Consider the following 16,919-nt stretch of genomic DNA (forward strand, 5'->3'; position numbering starts at 1 on the left):
AAGAAATGTAGCAAAGTATCCCCCCTCCCTATTGGGTAAGTGAGTGAGTTCATACTCATTTCTCATACAAAACTGAGAGTCAATTACAGGTTTAAAATTATATAGTGTTCACATGATTGAGGTGACAAAAAAGATATAATCATACAGAGACAAATAGAAAAGGAAACAAGTCTGTATTTTTATAAGATCTCACATTAAGAATAGCTAATGGACTGAAAAAGGGAGACAAATTGTATACATGTACCCAAATAAGTTGCAAAGCCAAAAGCACAACATTAGTGGACAGCAAAACCAAAATAAAAACATAGAATGACAAAACAAAATTACAACCTCAGCATTAAAATAAAATGCTCCGATGGGCGCAGCTTGATACGTCCGCAGAGGTCGAACCCTGAACATTTGGGGCAATTATGGACACAACATTCAAGCTTGATACAGCACCGAATTTGGATTGTGATTAAATATTTGACACAGCATAGGTTTCTGACACAGAATGAATGTGGTCTAAGAACTTAAAAATTTTTAATTTACCTATTCAAACAATATCATTATTATTTGCTTTTATATATAAATCAGAAATAATCAATTTAAAACGGAAAATTTTAAAGAAAAAAACAGGAAAACTAGAGGCTCTCAAGAGCCTGTGTCGCTCACCTGTATTAACTGATGCTTTGGAAATCATGTAAATTAAGGTTAAAATCATAATTAATAGTATTAGTTATTAGATATTATAATGGTATCTAAGATAATAACAAAAAACTGCAAAATTTCTGTAAAATTACTAACTTAGGGGCAGCAACCCAACAACGGGCTGTCGGATTCGTCTGAAAATTTCAGGGCAGATAAATCTAAATCTGATGAACATTTTTGCCACCTCTCAGATTTGCTCTAAATGCTTTGGTTTCAGAGATATAAACCAAAAACTGCATTTTACCCCTATGTTCTATTTTTAACCAAGTCGGCCATGATGGGTGGAAGGCGTGGTCATCAGACAATTTTTTTAAACTAGATACCCTAAAAATGATTATGGCCAAGTATGGTTAAATTTGTCTCTGTAGTTTCAGAGAAGAAGATTTTTGTAAAAGATTACAAAAATTTACAAATAAAATGCTTCGCTGGGCGCAGCTTGATACGACCGCAGAGGTCGAACCCTGAACAGTTGGGGCAAGTATGGACACAACATTCAAGCTTGATACAGCTCTGAATTTGGATTGTGATTAAATATTTGACACAGCATAGGTTTCTGACACAGAAAGAATGTGGTCTAAGAACTTCAATTTTTTTAATTTACCTATTATGGTCCAATGTCCAAAATCAAAATACATGGTTAGATTCAGCATATCAAAGAACCCCATATATTCAATTTTTGTTGAAATCAAACAAAGTTTAATTTTGGACCCCAACTTGGACAAACTTGAAAACTGGTCCCATAATCAAAAATCTAAACACATGTTTAGATTCAGCATATCAAAGTACCCCAAGAATTCAATTTTTGTTAAAATCAAACTAAGTTTAATTTTGGACCCTTTGGACCTTAATGTAGACCAATTTAAAAAACGGGACCCAAAATTAAAAATCTAAATACACGGTTAGATTTGGCATATCAAAGAACCCCAATAATTCAATTTTTGATGAAATCAAACAAAGTTTAATTTTGGACCCTTTTGACCTCAATATGAACCAATTTGATAGCGGGCCCACAAAATAAAAAACCTAAATACATGGTAAGATTCAGCATATCAAAGAACCCCATATATTCAATTTTTGTTGAAATCAAACAAAGTTAAATTTTGGACCCCAATTTGGACCAACTTGAAAACTGGGCCAAAAATCTAAAATCTAAATACATGTTTAGATTCAGCATATCAAAGAACCCCATATATTCAATTTTTGTTGAAATCAAACAAAGTTTAATTTGGACCCCAACTTGGACCAACTTGAAAACTGGTCCCATAATCAAAAATCTAAACACATGTTTAGATTCAGCATATCAAAGAACCCCAAAAATTCAATTTTTTTTAAAATCAAACTAAGTTTAATTTTGGACCCTTTGGACCTTAATGTAGACCAATTTAAAAAACGGGACCCAAAATTAAAAATCTTAATACACGGTTAGATTTGGCATATCAAAGAACCCCAATAATTCAATTTTTGATGAAATCAAACAAAGTTTAATTTTGGACCCTTTTGACCTCAATATGAACCAATTTGATAGCGGGCCCACAAATAAAAAATCTAAATACATGGTAAGATTCAGCATATCAAAGAACCCCATATATTCAATTTTTGTTGAAATCAAACAAAGTTTAATTTTGGACCCCAATTTGGACCAACTTGAAAACTGGGCCAAAAATCTAAAATCTAAATACATGTTTAGATTCAGCATATCAAAGAACTCCATATATTCAATTTTTGTTGAAATCAAACAAAGTTTAATTTTGGACCCCAACTTGGACCAACTTGAAAACTGGGCCCATAATCAAAAATCTAAACACATGTTTAGATTCAGCATATCAAAGAACCCCAAGAATTCAATTTTTGTTAAAATCAAACTAAGTTTAATTTTGGACCCTTTGGACCTTAATATAGACCAATTTAAAAACAGGACCCAAAATTAAAAATCTAAATACACGGTTAGATTTGGCATATCAAAGAACCCCAATAATTCAATTTTTGATGAAATCAAACAAAGTTTAATTTTGGACCCTTTTGACCTCAATATGAACCAATTTGATAGCGGGCCCACAAAATAAAAAACCTAAATACATGGTAAGATTCAGCATATCAAAGAACCCCATATATTCAATTTTTGTTGAAATCAAACAAAGTTAAATTTTGGACCCCAATTTGGACCAACTTGAAAACTGGGCCAAAAATCTAAAATCTAAATACATGTTTAGATTCAGCATATCAAAGAACCCCATATATTCAATTTTTGTTGAAATCAAACAAAGTTTAATTTGGACCCCAACTTGGACCAACTTGAAAACTGGTCCCATAATCAAAAATCTAAACACATGTTTAGATTCAGCATATCAAAGAACCCCAAAAATTCAATTTTTATTAAAATCAAACTAAGTTTAATTTTGGACCCTTTGGACCTTAATGTAAACCAATTTAAAAAACGGGACCCAAAATTAAAAATCTTAATACACGGTTAGATTTGGCATATCAAAGAACCCCAATAATTCAATTTTTGATGAAATCAAACAAAGTTTAATTTTGGACCCTTTTGACCTCAATATGAACCAATTTGATAGCGGGCCCACAAATAAAAAATCTAAATACATGGTAAGATTCAGCATATCAAAGAACCCCATATATTCAATTTTTGTTGAAATCAAACAAAGTTTAATTTTGGACCCCAATTTGGACCAACTTGAAAACTGGGCCAAAAATCTAAAATCTAAATACATGTTTAGATTCAGCATATCAAAGAACTCCATATATTCAATTTTTGTTGAAATCAAACAAAGTTTAATTTTGGACCCCAACTTGGACCAACTTGAAAACTGGGCCCATAATCAAAAATCTAAACACATGTTTAGATTCAGCATATCAAAGAACCCCAAGAATTCAATTTTTGTTAAAATCAAACTAAGTTTAATTTTGGACCCTTTGGACCTTAATGTAGACCAATTTAAAAACAGGACCCAAAATTAAAAATCTAAATACACGGTTAGATTTGGCATATCAAAGAACCCCAATAATTCAATTTTTGATGAAATCAAACAAAGTTTAATTTTGGACCCTTTTGACCTCAATATGAACCAATTTGATAGGGGGTCCACAAATAAAAAATCTAAATACATGGTAAGATTCAGCATATCAAAGAACCCCATATATTCAATTTTTGTTGAAATCAAACAAAGTTTAATTTTGGACCCCAATTTGGACCAACTTGAAAACTGGGCCAAAAATCTAAAATCTAAATACATGTTTAGATTCAGCATATCAAAGAACCCCATATATTCAATTTTTGTTGAAATCAAACAAAGTTTAATTTTGGACCCCAACTTGGACCAACTTGAAAACTGGGCCCATAATCAAAAATCTAAACACATGTTTAGATTCAGCATATCAAAGAACCCCAAGAATTCAATTTTTGTTAAAATCAAACTAAGTTTAATTTTGGACCCTTTGGACCTTAATGTAGACCAATTTAAAAACAGGACCCAAAATTAAAAATCTAAATACACGGTTAGATTTGGCATATCAAAGAACCCCAACAATTCAATTTTTGATGAAATCAAACAAAGTTTAATTTTGGACCCTTTTGACCTCAATGTGGACAAAGTTGATAACGGGGCCCAAAAATCAAAAATCTAAATACATGGTTAGATTCAGCATATCAAAGAACCCCATATATTCAATTTTTGTTGAAATCAAACAAAGTTTAATTTTGGACCCCGATTTGGACCAACTTGAAAACTGGGCCCATAATCAAAAATCTAAATACATGTTTAGATTCAGCATATCAAAGTACCCCAAGAATTCAATTTTTGTTAAAATCAAACTAAGTTTAATTTTGGACCCTTTTGACCTTAATGTAGACCAATTTGAAAACGGAACCAAAAATTAAGAATCTAAATACACGGTTAGATTCGGCATATCAAAGAACCCCAATAATTCAATTTTTGATGAAATCAAACAAAGTTAAATTTTGGACCCTTTGGACCTCAATGTGGACCAATTTAAAAACGGGGCCCAAAATCCAAAAACTTAATACACGGTTAGATTCAGCATATTAAAGAACCCCAAGAATTCAAGAATAAAACCCCATTGAAATTGATCAAGAAATAAGCAATTTATACGAAGTATCTTCTTTTGCACAATACTGTGCAATTGAATATTTCTTGCTATTGTGCAATACTGTACAATTGACAATTTCTTGCTATTGCGCAATATTGTGCTATTGGATATTTCTTGCTATTGCGCAATACTGTGCAATTGAAGATTTCTTGCTATTGCGCAATACTGTGCAATTGAAGATTTCTTGCAATTGTGCAATACTGTGCAATTGAAAATTTCTTGCTATTGCACAATACTTATTATATAATAATTTACACATCCTGTTTGGTGTGTATCTCCTACCATATCATTATTATTTGCTTTTAAATATTAATCAGAAATAACCAACTTAAAATGGAAAATTTTAAAAGAAAAAAAAAAGGAAAAAAAGAAAAAAAAAGAAAAAAAAAAAATCCCCCCCACCAAATTTTTTGAACCCCCTTATGATTCATCACCCCCAAACTCAATCCCAGCCTTCCCTTTGTGGTATGGTACCTTGCAGTACAATTTCAGAGAGATCCATACACTTGAACACAAGTTATTGTCTGGAAACTAGAAAAATGCTTATTTTTGGCCCCTTTTTGGCCCCCAATTCCTAAACGTTTCGGGCAATTACCCCCAAACTCAATTCCAGCTTTCCCTTTGTGATATGGAACCTTGTAGTACAATTTCAGAAATATCCAAACACTTACACACAAGTTATTGTCATGAAACTAGAAAAATGCTTGTTTTTTGCCCCTTTTTTGGCCCCTAATTCCTAAAATTTTGAGGCAATTACCCCCAAAATCAATTACAGCCTTCCCTTTGTGATATGGAACCTTGTGGTACAATGTCAGAGAGATCCATACACTTACACACAAGTTATTGTCTGGAAGTTACAAAAATGCTTATTTTTGGCCCCTTTTTGGCCCCTAATTCCTTAACTGTTGGTACCATAACCCCCAAAATCAATCCCCACCTTCCTTTCGTGGTATTGAACCTTATGGTAAAATTTCATGGAGATCCATTCACTTAAACTAAAGTTAGAGTGCGAAAACCAATGTGTCTTCGGACGACGCCGGACGACGCCAGACGACGACGACGACGACGACGACGACGACGCCAACGTCATACCAATATACGACCAAAAAATTTTCAATTTTTGCGGTCGTATAAAAATTGTTAAAAATAGACTATAAAGGGCAATAACTCCTAAAGGGGTCGACTGACAATTTTGGTCATGACGACTTATTTGTAGATCTTACTTTGCTGAATATTATTGCTGTTTACAGTTTATCTCTATCTATAATAATATTCAAGATAATAACCAAAAACTGCAAAATTTCCCTAAAATTACCAATTCAGGGGCAGCAACCCAACAACAGGTTGTCAGATTTGTCTGAAAATTTCAGGGCAGATAGATCTTGACCTGATAATCAGTTTTACCCTATATGTCAGATTTACTCCTAATGCTTTCGTTTCAGTGATATAAACTAAAAAACTGCATTTTACCCCTATGTTCTATTTTTAACCAAGCTGGCCATGATGGTTGGAAGGCGCGATCATCTGACAAATTTTTTAAACTATATACCCTAAAAATGATTATGGCCAAGTATGGTTAAATTTGTCTCTGTAGTTTCAGAGAAGAAGATTTTTGTAAAAGATTACAAAAATTTACAAAAAATTGTTAAAAATAGACTATAAAGGGCAATAACTGCTAAAGGGGTCGACTGACAATTTTGGTAATGATGACTTATTTGTAGATCTTACTTTGCTGAACATTATTGCTGTTTACAGTTTATCTCTATCTATAATAATATTCAAGATAATAACCAAAAACTGCAAAATTTCCCTAAAATTACCAATTCAGGGGCAGCAACCCAACAACAGGTTGTCAGATTTGTCTGAAAATTTCAGGGCAGATAGATCTTGACCTGATAATCAGTTTTACCCTATATGTCAGATTTACTCCTAATGCTTTCGTTTCAGTGATATAAACCAAAAACTGCATTTTACCCCTATGTTCTATTTTTAACCAAGCCAGCCATGATGGTTGGAAGGCGCGATCATCGGACAAATTTTTTAAACTAGATACCCTAAAAATGATTATGGCCAAGTATGGTTAAATTTGTCTCTGTAGTTTCAGAGAAGAAGATTTTTGTAAAAGATTACAAAAATTTACAATAAAATGCTTCGCTGGGGCGCAGCTTGATACGACCGCAGAGGTCGAACCCTGAACAGTTGGGGCAAGTATGGACACAAAATTCAAGCTTGATACAGCTATGACTTTGGATTGTCATTAAATATTTGACACAGCATAGGTTTCTGACACAGGATGAATGTGGTGTAAGAACTGGAAAAAATTTAATTTACCTATTATGGTGGAATATCCATAAACTAAATTGTTTGTTAATTTCAATATATCAAAGAATATGTAGAATTCAATGTTTGATGTAATGTAATAAAGTTGAAATTTGGACCGTTTTTGTTCAATGTGGACCAATTTGGTAACATGTATAAATAATCAAAAATCTAAATACATGGGAGCCCATTTAAATACATCATAAAGGTATTAAAATAGAAAGTGACATCATAGTCATGGCTAAAAATAAACAAAAATCCTTAATCAGCAACATTTAAAGTAATATCTAAAAATAAAATTCCTTTGTAACCATAAAAGCCCATTTAAATACATCATAAAGATATTAAAATAGAAAATGACATCATAGTCATGGCTAAACATAGCTAAAAACCCTTAATCAGCATCATTTAACAGTAATATCTAAAAATGGAAATTACATCATAAAGGTATTAAAATAGAAAATGACATCATAGTCATGGCTAAAAATAAACAAAATCCTTAATCAGCATCAGCAACATTTTATAGTAATATCTAAAAATAAAATTCCTTTGTAACCATAAAAGCCCATTTAAATACATCATAACAGATATTAAAATAGAAAATGACATCATAGTCATGGCTAAACATAGCAAAAACCTTAATCAGCATCATTTAACAGTAATATCTAAAAATAAAAATTTCTTTGCAACCATAAAAGTAAAATAGAAAATGACATCATAATCATAGCTAAAAATAAACAAACATTTTTTTTATTGGCAAATTTTAAATGGAGTTTATTATACTAAAACAATAAATTTGCAACCATAAACATGATAAAACCCCATTTAAACACATCATAAAAGTATTAAAAAATTCAACTACATCATAAGGCTATAAAAATAGAAAATGACTTCATAGTCAAGGCTAAAGGTAAACAAAAAACCTTCATCAGCAAAATTTTATATTGGCAAATTTCCAATGAAGTTTATTACACTAAAATTGTTGGCAAATTTCCAATGCATTTATTAACAATAAAGTTATTGGCAAATTTCCAATTTACATAATTTAAAAGCAGTGTAGATGAGATATTTAAATGAGTTTGAATTACCAACCTTACACTGCTTTTAAATAATGTTCTTTACTCAATTATTTGTCTATTAAAATGGAAACCCTTGTTTTTTAACCTTTTTCCCCCTTTTTCCTTAACCATTAGAGCCATAACCACCCCCCCTCCCCCCCCCCCCCAAAGCCAATTATTACTTTCCAATGTAACTTAAATTTCCAATATACATAATTTTAAATTTCAATTCCTCATGATATATAACCGTATCATTATTATTTTCTTTCATATATAAATCTGAAACAACCATCTTTAAATGGAAAATTTTAAAGAAAAAAAAAGGAAAAAAAAAATCCTACCTCCCACACATTTTTTCAACCCCCTTTTGATTCATCATCCCCCACCTCAATCACAACCTTCAATTTGTGGTATGGTACATTGCAATACAATTTCACAGAGATCCATACACTTGAACACAAGTTTTTGTTGCAAACTAAAAAAATCCTTATTTTTGACCAATATTTGGCCCCTTATTCATAAATGTTTGAGCAATTAACCCCAAAACTCAATTCCTACTTTCTCTTCGTGATAAAAAATAACTAACTTAAAATGTAAATTTTAAACAAAAAAAAAAGGGAAAAAAAAAATTACCCCTTTTTTGACCCCCGCCCCCCTTATGATTCATCACCCCCACCCCCCTTTCCCCCCAAACCAAGCTCAATAACAGCCTTGCCTTTGTGGTATGGTACCTTGTAATACAATTTTAGAGAGATCCATACACTTGAACACAAGTTATTGTCTAGAAACTAAAAAATGCTTATTTTAAACCCCTTTTTAGGCCCCTTATTACTAAATGTTTTGGGCAATTACCACAACACTCAATTCCAGCTTTCCCTTTGTGAAATGGAACCTTGTAGTAAAATTTCAGAAAGATCCATACACTTACACACAAGTTATTGTCATGAAACTAGAAAAATGCTTGTTTTTTGCCCCCTTTTGGCCCCTTATTCCTAAAATTTTGAGGCAATTAACCCCAAAATCAATCCCAGCATTGACCCTTTGTGATATGGAATCTTGTGGTACAATGTCAAAGAGATCCATATGCTAACACACAAGTTATGTCTGGAAGTTACAAACATGCTTATTTTCGGCCCCTTTTTGGCCCCTAATTCCTTAACTGTTGGTACCATAACCCCCAAAATCAATCCCCACCTTCCTATTGTGGTATTGAACCTTATGGTGAAATTTCATAGAGATCCATTCACTTAAACTAAAGTTAGAGTGCGAAAACCATTGTGTATTCGGACGACGACGCCGGACGACGACGACGACGACGACGACGACGACGACGACGACGCCAACGTCATACCAATATACGACCTCAAAATTTTTTTGCGGTCGTATAAAAAATTGTTAAAAATAGACTATAAAGGGCAATAACTGCTAAAGGGGTCGACTGACAATTTTGGTCATGACGACTTATTTGTAGATCTTACTTTGCTGAACATTATTGCTGTTTACAGTTTATCTCTATCTATAATAATATTCAAGATAATAACTAAAAACTGCAAAATTTCCCTAAAATTACCAATTCAGGGGCAGCAACCCAACAACAGGTTGTCAGATTTGTCTGAAAATTTCAGAGCAGATAGATCTTGACCTGATAATCAGTTTTACCCTTTGTCAGATTTACTCTAAATGCTTTAGTTTCAGAGATATAAGCCAAAATCTACATTTTACCCCTATGTTCTATTTTTAGCCATGGTGGCCATCTTGGTTGGTTGGCGGGGTCATTGGACACATTTTTAAAATTAGATACCCTAATGATGATTGTGGCCAAGTTTGGTTAAATTTGGCCCAGTGGTTTCAGAGGAGAAGATTTTTGTAAAAAGCTAACGACGACAGACGGACGCCAAGTGATGAGAAAAAGGAAAAAAAAATCACTCCCCCAAATTTTTTGAACCCCCTTATGATTCATCACCCCCAAACTGAATCCCAACCTTTCCTTTGTGGTATGGTACCTTGCAGTACAATTTCAGAGAGATCCATACACTTGAACACAAGTTTTTGTCTGGAAACTAGAAAAATGCTTGTTTTTAGGCCCCTTTTTGGCCCCAAATTCCAAAACGTTTAAGGCAATTACCCCCAAACTCAAACCCAGCTTTCCCTTTGTGATCATAGTTGCCAACTGACATGATATTCGCGTGTAATACAAGCTTTTTCAATGGTTTACACACGAGGATTTTATCACATGGCGTGTACACGCTTTTCACCACTTTACACACAATTACACGCTTTTTCGTTGTTTTGATTTTTTTGGTTGTTAGTGATATCGCGATTCTCTGGTTTTTTCATTATAACACGATAAATACCGAAATTTCGAAGTAATTGTTTGGTGGCCATTGTTTATTTTTCTAATGGACGAACAGCAAAGGCTCTTAAGGTAAGTAGTTTGTGATTAGTTTTTACGATTTTGGGACTTTCTTTCTTTCAAATTCACTTAGGTGAAATGTCCATAGAAAGAGATAGCTTTCAGGACCTGTACCGTCGTCTAAAGAGCCAATTTCTAAGCAAAAACGATGTCTACGTACCAAGATTCAAGATTTATAAATTATATTTGGGAGTTCGAGTTTAAATCATCGAGGGATGAGTAACACATTGTGCACTCTATGTTGCAATCATAACAATACATATGAGAGGAGAACTAAAATACATAGCTATTTGATTAAGCATTTAACAATTATAAAATATTTTTCTTTTTCAGTTTCAAATGTAGCCAACAGATTTCCACAGGCCATTGGGGATGGAAATATCACGGAACTGTTGGATCAGTTCTCAAAGTATTAGCTGTCTTCTGATGAACTACCCAGTTTTGACCAGGCAATAGCAACATATATTGTATAGTTTGTTGGGAGCAATGGCAGAGATCATAGATATTTTAGATGGCAAAAAAACATTATGACACTCTTTCAAAGCTTCATGAAGCTATTTTAGTTCAGCCAAATATCAATTCTGACTGTGAGAGATCATTTTCAATTATAAAGAAATTTACACTGAATTCTGATCAGAACTCGACAATGATATATTGTGTGCCTTGTTATCAAGTAAATGTAACAAAACCAGCAGGTGTTTTGAATATGTGCCTAGTGGTGTTGCTTTAAAAGCAGCAAAACAGACCACTGTTGAATACAATAAAAGTTTACAGTTGAATATTGTTTTTTATATTAACAAATTTGCATATAATGTGAAATTATGAACATTGTTCATATTAAAAAGTCTGCATCTACGTCACTCGTTTTTCACACACTTTTTGACATGTCTTGTCATGTCGTGACATGATTTCTCATTGTCAGAGATTGGCAAGTATGTTTGTGATATGGAACCTTGTAGTACAATTTCATAAAGATCCATATTCTTACACACAAGTTATTGTTATGAAACTAGAAAAATGCTTGTTTTTTTCCCCTTTTTGGCCCCTAATTCCTAATATATTGTGGCAATTACCCCCAAAATCAATCCCAGCCTACCCTTTGTGGTATGGTACCTTACAGTACAATTTCAGAGAGATCCATACACTTGAACACAAGTTATTGTCTGGAAATTAGAAAAATGCTTATTTTTGGTCCCTTTTTGGCCCCTTATTCCTAAACGTTTTGGGCAATTACCCCCAAACTCAATTCCAGCTTTCCCTTTGTGATATGGAACCTTGTAGTACAATTTCAGAAAGATCCATACACTTACACACAAGTTATTATCATGAAACTAGAAAAATGCTTGTTTTTTGCCCCTTTTTTGGCCCCTAATTCCTAAAATTTCGATCAATTACCCCCAAAATCAATCCCAGCATTTCCTTTGTGATATGGAACTATGTGGTACCATGTCAGAGAGATCCATACACTAACACACAAGTTATGTCTGGAAGTTACAATAAAATGCTCCGCAGGGCGCAGCTTGATACGACCGCAGAGGTCGAACCCTGAACAGTTGGGGGAAGTATGGACACAACATTCAAGCTTGATACAGCTTTGGATTTGGATTGTGATTAAATATTTGACACAGCATAGGTTTCTAACACAGATTGAATGTGGTCTAAGAACTTAAAAATTTTAAATTGGACATTCACCTATTATGGTCCAATATCCAAAATCTAAATACATGGTTAGATTCAGCATATCAAAGAACCCCAAGAATTCAATTTTTGATGAAATCAAACAAAGTTTAATTTTGGACCCTTTTGACCTCAATGTGGACAAAGTTGATAACGGGGCCCAAAAATCAAAAATCTAAATACATGGTTAGATTCAGCATATCAAAGAACCCCATATATTCAATTTTTGTTGAAATCAAACAAAGTTTAATTTTGGACCCCGATTTGGACCAACTTGAAAACTGGGCCCATAATCAAAAATCTAAATACATGTTTAGATTCAGCATATCAAATAACCCTAAAAATTCAATTTTTGTTAAAATCAAACTAAGTTTAATTTTGGACCCTTTGGACCTTAATGTAGACCAATTTGAAAACGGAACCAAAAATTAAGAATCTAAATACACGGTTAGATTCGGCATATCAAAGAACCCCAATAATTCAATTTTTGATGAAATCAAACAAAGTTTAATTTTGGACCCTTTTGACCTCAATGTGGACAAAGTTGATAACGGGGCCCAAAAATCAAAAATCTAAATACATGGTTAGATTCAGCATATCAAAGAACCCCATATATTCAATTTTTGTTGAAATCAAACAAAGTTTAATTTTGGACCCCGATTTGGACCAACTTGAAAACTGGGCCCATAATAAAAAATCTAAATACATGTTTAGATTCAGCATATCAAAGAACCCTAAGAATTCAATTTTTGTTAAAATCAAACTAAGTTTAATTTTGGACCCTTTGGACCTTAATGTAGACCAATTTGAAAACGGAACCAAAATTTAAGAATCTAAATACACAGTTAGATTCGGCATATCAAAGAACCCCAATAATTCAATTTTTGATGAAATCAAACAAAGTTTAATTTTGGACCCTTTGGACCTCAATGTGGACCAATTTAAAAACGGGGCCTAAAATTCAAAAACTAAATACATGGTTAGATTCAGCATATTAAAGAACCCCATGAAATCAAGAATAAAACCCCATTGAAATTGGTCAAGAAATAAGCAATTTATAGGAAGTATCTTCTTTTGCACAATCCTGTGCTATTAAATATTTCTTGCTATTGCGCAATACTGTACAATTGACAATTTCTTGCTATTGCGCAATATTGTGCTATTGGATATTTCTTGCTATTGCGCAATACTGTGCAATTGAAGATTTCTTGCTATTGCGCAATACTGTGCAATTGAAGATTTCTTGCTATTGTGCAATACTGTGCAATTGAAAATTTCTTGCTATTGCACAATACTTATTATATAATAATTTACACATCCTGTTTGGTGTGTATCTCCTACCATATCATTATTATTTGATTTTAAATATAAATCAGAAATAACCAACTTAAAATGGAAAATTTTAAAAGAAACAAAAAAGGAAAAAAAGAAAAAAAGGAAAAAAAATAAATCCCCCCCCAAAATTTTTTGAACCCCCATTATGATTCATCACCCCCAAACTCAATCCCAGCCTTCCCTTTGTGGTATGGTACCTTGCAGTACAATTTCAGAGAGATCCATACACTTGAACACAAGTTATTGTCTGGAAACTAGAAAAAAATGTGTTTTTTGGCCCCTTTTTGGCCCCAAATTCCTAAACGTTTAGGGCAATTACCCCCAAACTCAAACCCAGCTTTCCCTTTGTGATATGGAACCTTGTAGTACAATTTCAGAAAGATCCATACACTTACACATAAGTTATTGTCATGAAACTAGAAAAATGCTTGTTTTTTGCCCCTTTTTTGGCCCCTAATTCCTAAAATTTGGAGGCAATTACCCCCAAAATCAATCCCAGCATTCCTTTAGTGATATGGAACCTTGTGGTACAATGTCAGAGAGATCCATACACTAACACACAAGTTATGTCTGGAAGTTACAAAAATGCTTATTTTTGGCCCCTAATTCCTTTACTGTTATTACCATAACCCCCAAAATCAATCCCAACCTTCCTTTTGTGGTATTGAACCTTGTGGTAAAATTTCATAAAGATCCATTCACTTAAACTAAAGTTAAGAGTGCGAAAACCAAGTGTCTTCGGACGACGCCGGACGACGACGACGACGCCGGACGACGACGACGCCAACGTCATACCAATATACGACCACAAAAATTTTTTTGCGGTCGTATAAAAATGCTTATTTTTGGCCCCTTTTTGGCCCCTAATTCCTAAACTGTTGGTACCATAACCCCCAAAATCAATTCCAACCTTCCTTTTGTGGTATTGAACCTTATGGTAAAATTTCATAGGGATCCATTCACTTAAACTAAAGTTAGAGTGCGAAAACCAATGTGTCTTCGGACAACAACGTCATACCAATATACGATTTGCGGACGTATAAAAAGGCTTGTTTTTTGCCCCTTTTTGGCCCCTAATTCCTAATATTTTTATGGCAATTACCCCCAAAATCAATCCCAGCCTTCCCTTTGTGGTATGGTACCTTGCAGTACAATTTCAGAGAGATCCATACACTTGAACACAAGTTATTGTCTGGAAACTAGAAAAATGCTTATTTTTAGCCCCTTTTTGGCCCCTTATTCCTACATGTTTTGGGCAATTACCCCTAAACTCTATTCCAGCTTTCCCTTTGTGATATGGAACCTTGTAGTACAATTTCATAAAGATCCATATACTTACACACAGTTATTATCATGAAACTAGAAAAATGCTTGTTTTTTGCCCTTTTTTTGGCCCCTAGTTCCTAAAATTTTGAGGCAATTACCCCCAAAATCAATCCCAGCATTCCATTTGTGATATGGAACCTTGTGGTACAATGTCAGAGAGATCCATACACTAACACACAAGTTATGTCTGGAAGTTACAAAAATGCTTATTTTTGGCCCCTAATTCCTTAACTGTTTGTACCATAACCCCCAAAATCAATTCCAACCCTCCTTTTGTGGTATTGAACCTTATGGTAAAATTTCATAGAGATCCATTCACTTAAACTTAAGTTATTGTGCAAAAACCAATGTGTCTTCTGAGGATTATTATTGTTTTGGGCAATTACCCCTAAACTCAATTCCAGCTTTCCCTTCGTGATATGGAACCTTGTAGTACAATTTCATAAAGATCCATATACTTACACACAAGTTATTATCATGAAACTAGAAAAATGCTTGTTTTTTGCCCTTTTTTTTGGCCCCTAGTTCCTAAAATTTTGAGGCAATTACCCCCAAAATCAATCCCAGCATTCCATTTGTGATATGGAACCTTGTGGTACAATGTCAGAGAGATCCATACACTAACACACAAGTTATGTCTGGAAGTTACAAAAATGCTTATTTTTGGCCCCTAATTCCTTAACTGTTTGTACCATAACCCCCAAAATCAATTCCAACCTTCCTTTTGTGGTATTGAACCTTATGGTAAAATTAACACACAAGTTATGTCTGGAAGTTACAAAAATGCTTATTTTTGGCCCCTAATTCCTTAACTGTTTGTACCATAACCCCCAAAATCAATTCCAACCTTCCTTTTGTGGTATTGAACCTTATGGTAAAATTTCATAGAGATCCATTCACTTAAACTTAAGTTATTGTGCAAAAACCAATGTGTCTTCGGAGGATTATTATTGTTTTGGGCAATTACCCCTAAACTCAATTCCAGCTTTCCCTTCGTGATATGGAACATTGTAGTACAATTTCATAAAGATCCATATACTTACACACAAGTTATTATCATGAAACTAGAAAAATGCTTGTTTTTTGCCCTTTTTTTGGCCCCTAGTTCCTAAAATTTTGAGGCAATTACCCCCAAAATCAATCCCAGCATTCCATTTGTGATATGGAACCTTGTGGTACAATGTCAGAGAGATCCATACACTAACACACAAGTTATGTCTGGAAGTTACAAAAATGCTTATTTTTGGCCCCTAATTCCTTAACTGTTTGTACCATAACCCTGAAAATCAATTCCAACCTTCCTTTTGTGGTATTGAACCTTATGGTAAAATTTCATAGAGATCCATTCACTTAAACTTAAGTTATTGTGCAAAAACCAATGTGTCTTCGGACGACGATGCCAACTTCATACCAATATCGTATTAAACAGATCAGTGTTAAATGTTTTCATTTTGGTTTGATGATGAATGTGATTTATAATGAATCTGTTATTTTATGCTATCAAAACTATGTTGTAACATTGATAATTAAAAGTTTCTTTTCAATATAGATCCTATATTTATACTATTCATTTGCGCACATGAAATGCATTATTTCGGGGAAAATGAAATATGGTTTGTGGCACAAATGAAAGATTTTTTTGAAGCAAATGAAATGCCAATTGGCGCAAAAGCAAAGCACCATAACAATGGACATATAAGAGAGATTAATTACAATGAAAAAAGGAAATGCTGAAAACTAATAATGCTATCAAAATTTAAAATGTGAGATTTGATTTTTGCAAAACCACTAAACAATACTAACATCACTGAAATATATTTAAGTGATGTTAGTTTTGTTTAGTGGTTTTGCAAAAATTAACAGTATATGAGATTTATCTGACTCTTTTTTTTCCCCCAAAAAAATCATAGAAGTGCAACTACTTTAACATGTTTAAAACATATATTCCAGTTCTGTATAGATTATATATCGTAGTGCTT

At 33.4% G+C, this 16,919-nt stretch overlaps 1 protein-coding gene and 1 long non-coding RNA gene across 4 annotated transcripts in view; both read right to left on the minus strand.

Moving 5' to 3' along the window:
- Window positions 1–16,919, minus strand: part of LOC127698789 (uncharacterized) — a 68,320-nt gene that overhangs the window by 40,524 nt on the left and 10,877 nt on the right. The gene's annotated exons all lie outside the window — the stretch shown is intronic.
- Window positions 742–16,591, minus strand: LOC127699064 (uncharacterized). 2 transcript variants are annotated; one of them, XR_007981064.1, is made up of 4 exons: window positions 16,238–16,591; window positions 15,228–15,657; window positions 11,555–14,284; window positions 743–5,447 (listed from the first exon to the last, which is right to left on the minus strand). It is a non-coding gene; the product is annotated as an uncharacterized LOC127699064 (long non-coding RNA). The 2 variants fall into 2 exon arrangements; XR_007981063.1 differs by lacking the exons at window positions 15,228–15,657; window positions 16,238–16,591 and adding an exon at window positions 15,948–16,231 and having other exon boundaries at window positions 742–5,447; window positions 11,555–14,917.

This window comes from Mytilus californianus, unplaced genomic scaffold (genome assembly GCF_021869535.1).
Source record: "Mytilus californianus isolate M0D057914Y unplaced genomic scaffold, xbMytCali1.0.p SCAF_1, whole genome shotgun sequence".
NCBI lineage: Eukaryota > Metazoa > Mollusca > Bivalvia > Mytilida > Mytilidae > Mytilus > Mytilus californianus.